Raw genomic sequence first — 6,000 nt, forward strand, 5'->3', positions numbered from 1 at the left:
CTAAGAACACAGTCTCTTGTTGTTTAGATTATGTATGTAAGGGAAACCCAGTCAGATGGGTGGGGTATAATTATTATTATTATTATTATTATTATTATTATTATTTCAGCAGACAGTATGTTACAAGAGGTGTTTCCTGCTGTTCCAAAGAGAAGGGGAAACTCACCTCTTCTGAAATGGCATTTTGCTACCTACCTCATTGGTCCAAATACAAGACATCCATAAATATAGGTTGCACCCCTAAAATGAGATCTCATAAATCACACCTTCTCCACATACTGTAGGAGCTTAATTATAGGCTACACTGAGGTTTTATACAACCCAGTTTTTTGTGGCCTATATTCAGACCAATATGGTACAATTTGATTAAAAGGCTAATATTAAAAATATATATTTTTTAAAAATGTGTTGCCTTATTAATCAGAGAGCACATTTTTAGCTGATCAGTTTTTTAACAACCAAGGCTGTGCTATTAACCCCACTTACCTGGGAGTAAACCCTATGGACTTCAATAGAGCTTACTTCTGATTAGGCATGTTTAGTATTGTGCTGTTAATCCAACTAAGTAATTAACTGAAAGTTACAGCACTACTTGTGTGTAATCAGTCCGACAGAGTGAGCTTAGCATTTACTTTCAATTTGTCCAGTTTTTGCTTCCAGCAATTATTTTCTTGCTGTGTTTTCCTTTGCCAGATTAAAGGCCTCTGAAGATAACTAATTACTGAAAAGCACGTAAAATCCGAGTCCTTACTGCAAATTACAGCCCAGTGTAAAGCTGTAAGGAATTAAAGCTAAGGTAAATCAGAACAAGGCAGGTTTAAAGCGAGCATGAATCACAAGGGGAATTTCATCATTCTCAAGCCTCCATTTAATTAGGGGGAAGTCTGTAGCTCAGTGACGGAATGTTTTGCATTCAGAAGGTCCCCCCGGATTCAGTCTCTGGCATCTCCTTATAGGTCTGGGAAAGAACTCACTGTCTGAAATCCTGACTCTGAGCCACAGTCCGTATAGACTAGCGGCAGTCATCACATACCCTCCACGTGCTGCCCAATGTGGACCACAGTTCCCGACAGCCCTGACCACTGACCATGTTGGTTGGGGATGATGGGAGTTGGAGTCTACCAACCTCCAGGGGGCACCATGATGGATACCCCTAGTGAAGACAACACTGAGATTGATTATAGGTAAAGGTAAAGGGACCCCTGACCGTTAGGTCCAGTCGCAGACGACTCTGGGGTTGCGGCGCTCATCTCGCTCTATCAGCCAAGGGAGCCGGCGTACAGCTTCTGGGTCAAGTGGCCAGCATGACTAAGCCGCTTCTGGTGAACCAGAGCAGTGCACGGAAACGCCGTTTACCTTCCCGCCGGAGTGGTACCTATTTATCTACTTGCACTTTGACATGCTTTCAAACTGTTAGGTGGGCAGGAGCAGGGACCGAGCAATGGGAGCTCACCCTGTCACGGGGATTCAAACCGCCGACCTTCTGATTGGCAACTCCTAGACTCTGTGGTTTAACCCACAGCACCACCCACGTCCGAGATTGATTATAATGTTAACTATTTAAACCAACCAACCAACCAATGGATCCAAACTACAAGAAAGAAGATTCCACCTAAACATTAGGAAGAACTTCCTGACAGTAAGAGCTGTTTGACAGTGGAATTTGCTGCCAAGGAGTGTGGTGGAGTCTCCTTCTTTGGAGGTCTTTAAGCAGAGGCTTGACAACCATATGTCAGGAGTGCTCTGATGGTGTTTCCTGCTTGGCAGGGGGTTGGACTCGATGGCCCTTGTGGTCTCTTCCAACTCTATGATTCTATGATTCTAACCAATCAACAAACATCTGAGGTGGAGTGCTTGTGGCTTTCCACATGTTGATGGAGTACAGCTCCCATCAGCTTCAGCTAGCATTGCCAGTGGTAAGCAATTATGGTAATTCTAGACCAACCAGTTCACAAGGATGCAGGGCAATGAATGTAAATTTCCTCTGTGTGCAGTTGGCTAGTATTGACACACATCCACATGCCTACCCTCTGTCTAGGCAAGAAGAGGCATTATCAAAATTCAAGGACACAGCAGGGCCAGTGAAGGGTGTGGACTGCGGAAAGCTCCAAAGGCCAGAGAGACATTCAGCCCTCATACCTGAGATTCCCTCCCCGCCCGTACTGGGGTAGACAATACTTACCGTATTTTTCGCTCTATAGGACACACTTTTCCCCCTCCAAAAATTAAGGGGAAATGTGTGTGCGTCCCATGGAGCGAATGCAGGCTCCTTGGCTTCAGCGATAGCAACGCGAAGCCTCCGAAGCCCAGAGGGATAACTCCCCCCGCACTCTGGAGGCTTCGCGTTGCTTTCGCTGAGGACTTCCCGCTGCACTTGGAAGGCTTGCGGATAGCCGCCTGAAGCCTGGAGAGCGAGAGGGGTCAGTGCACACCGATCCCTCTTGCTCTCCAGGCTTTGCTTTGCTCGAGAGGCGCTGCACAGCTTTCCCTCTCTGCGCAGTGTCCCTTCAGTGAAGCGGGAGGAGAAATGGAAGGGGCTCCGTTTATCCTGCCACTTCACTGAGCAGAGAGGGGGAGATTCCCCCCCCACTGTTCTCCCCCTCCTATGGTCCAGTGCATCCTATGGTCCGATGCGTCCTATAGAGCGAAAAATATGGTAGCTAGGCAAGACCAATGGCCTGACTTTGCATTAGGGATTGGCAAGAGATTAAATCCACTTCACGTTTAAAGGCAAACTTGCTGGATTCACAAGATGCGACCCAAAACACAGCCATTCTATAAAATCTACACTTCTCTGAATTTTGCAGTGCAGATTTCCAGCCATGTGTTACGAAAATGCATGTGCTACCGTAAAGTGTGCATATGCTTAGTAAAAAAATATACATTCCCAAATGCAGTATATTAGGGGAAGTTGCTTTACATAAAGGTGTCTATTAGGCAAAACTGCATACAAAATATCTGTATATTAAAAGAAAATAGTAACCATCATGGGAGAGGTGCTTCCAGTTCCCCGCGCCTTGCCCTTCGAAGCCTTGCAAGTGGCTGCAGAAGAGGGACTGTGTGGGGTGTTCCCGGTGCTGGATTTATGTAAAAGCTAAACAAGCTATAGCTTAGGGCCCCACTCTCTTGGGGGCCCCCAAAAAATTTAAAGGGGGGAAAAACCTGGATGTATACGATAAAAAAACAAATAAAATAAAACCTAAATACAGCAGCAGTGTTTTGTGCTGTGTAGGTTCCTATGTTGTAAGTAATGGGCCCCGCCTGCTAGCCTGCTCCCTAAAATATCACTGGTTTGCTCATTTCTATATATAGGGTGCCTACATTCTGCATGGACTGGTTGTATTCAACACAAAAAACAGTGGCAAAGGACAGCTGGACATATAAAGGGCCCCATTACCTTCAGTAGCTTAGGGCCTCATCAAACCTAAATCCAGCCCTAGGTGTTCCCAGGACTAAGGTGAAACTGTGAAGCTTTCTTGTTATTTTTGCTACTGGATGCTGTTTTTTTTAATGCAACCCTGTTGCATTTATAGTATTGACCTGTGTCTTTTTTGTATGTTATTATATTTGCTATTGTTTTGCTATGTTACCATGAAATTGTTATTATGCTATTGTTCTGCTATGTTGTGAACTGCCTTGAGATCTATGGATGAAGGTTGGTATATAAATTTAATAAATACAATTAAAGTATGATGAGATTGTTTTGTAGTTCTTGTTTGAAACGCATTTCCGTTTTCTCTGTTGTCAGCCGCTTTGAGTACATGTACGGAAAAGAAGCATGTGGATAAAACGATTAAATGAATTCACACTGAAAGTCTAATGCATTTTCACGAGAACTTAAAAAACCCCCACAAACTGATGCAGAAATGGGGAGAACTGAACTCAATTGAAAAAATGAGAAACTGAAATCGACAGAGTCACCCAGCCCTACTCCTTACAAGTTATTATGATATGAATGTTCAGTTCTCCGCATCTGAGCTCCTTTCAAGCTCCAAAACTATCTCAGTCTAGTCAAACTATGCTTGCACAATGCCTCACACTTCACTTAAAATTATTAAGTACAAGCCCAATCAATCCAGCAGTGCTTTTTGCTATTGACTTCAGAGGAATCAGGACTGAAGCCAAGGGTCCCATTTGCAAATTAATATTCTATATCCTCTGAAACTGATGTCATTCAGGTACTTGATCCATTAATTATTTTATGCTGCGGAATTAGAATAATATGCATAAGCAACTCTTGTATCCAGTAGTTAACATGGGCAAAACCAAATAAAATCTCAAGTGAATATTGAACTGTTTTCTCTTATGTAAATTGCGTGGATTTCAACCTAGATGTTTGGAAAAGCCATCATTGGTCAGTGACAAGTTTTACATTTCTGTATGTGTACAGTTTTAAACAGGAATTGAAATTTCCACTTTAAAAATAAAACCTGGAACTGCATCAAACCTGCCAAGCTGTTTGTGAGCAACACCCTTATCCTAGCTGGCACAAACCTTGATCTGACGTCAGTCGTGGCATATAATGTAATGCCTACAAAACACACTGGCGAGAGTGGATGTCCACTCAGATAATTATGCAGATATTCGCAGAAGATACGAAACACTTCTTCCAAAATGTTCTTCGAGTGCCGATGTTGAATATTCTTTGGTTATTCCAATATTTGCTGCCCATTTGGCATGTGGCCTTGTCATTCAGTGATATGTAATAGTTAGTATTCAATGTAATTGATAATTTATGGTAAATCTTTGGTAAATCCGATTCGCTTGATTGTTTAAGCAATGTACAACAATAAAACACCATTACACCTTAACTGCAGTTCTCTAACCAGCTAGCTAATATATACAACCAGAAAGTACAAAGCCATTGGAAAGCCTCAGACACCACTAAAAGCTGCATCCTGAGAGAATTTGTTGTTGTACTCCAGCTCCCTTCAAGCCCCATCCAACATAATCAATGGTCAGGATGATGAGAGCTGTGTAGTCCATCAACACAGAACATACATTTTAAAAAAACCCACAATGGCTTCCAAAACACACACGCAGTAGCAAGGAAGTGTAGCAAATTAATTGGGTGGCACCATGATTTCTAGGAAGGAGCTACACAACCCCTCCGGTTGCTGTGGATTCCAGCTCCCATCCACCCCAGCTAGCAAAGCCAATGATCAGGAATGATAGGAGTTCAGAAACCAACAACATCTGGCAGGCACCAAGTTGGAGAAGGCTGGCTTTTGTTATCGAGCTGGATTCAGTAAGATGATTCAGGAGGATTTAAGAAGATGAAGGAAGGAGGAGGACTTGTTTTGCCCCCCCCCAAAAAAAATTGTTCAATGAGGAAGAGAGAGAGTGAGGGAGTGAATGAGTTCAGAGGGGCCCATTCCCCGAAGACAAAAATTGCTGGCAAATTGCTTGAATGTTGATTGTTTCACTGCAAGCCCTTCCCTTGCTACAAGCGATATTAGAGCAATTATGAACACGGCTTCTGGGAGAAAGAAGGAAGGGGGAGGAGGGAAGCAACTCAGCAACAACCCATGCAACTCAACCCTTCTGCAAAAAGGTGCTCTCTCTCCACCCCCCCTCCCCACCAAAGTGAGTCTGTTTGGCACATCTGGTTCTCTGAGATGATACATCACACTGGCTCCAAAAGCTATAATCAGACGTTTCAGGGTGTGTAAGCTGGGCACCAGCTATGTGCTGAGATAAGCTTGCACATTCTTTTCTCTCCAGAAGGCAAAGAGGCCCAGAAAACCCCAAGGTAGGTTTGGAAGATGGTGTGTGTGTGTGTGTGTGTGTGTGTGTGTGTGTGTGTGTGTGGAGATCGTCAGAATGAGGAAGCCCCTTTCCATTCAAAGGCTGGGTACTTTTCCCAGCCTTCCTTCATTCCCAAGCAAAATACTTTAGCACAAATGAAAGAGAATTTGTCAGGGTTAATTCTCCTCCTCCTTCCCCCATCCTTTGGAAGAAAAGGAAAGAAGACAAGAGAGTCGTACAAGCAGTGTAAGT

The sequence above is a fragment of the Podarcis liolepis genome (genome assembly GCF_965112155.1).
Source record: "Podarcis liolepis genome assembly, chromosome: 2".
In the NCBI taxonomy this organism is placed as follows: Eukaryota; Metazoa; Chordata; class Lepidosauria; order Squamata; family Lacertidae; genus Podarcis; species Podarcis liolepis.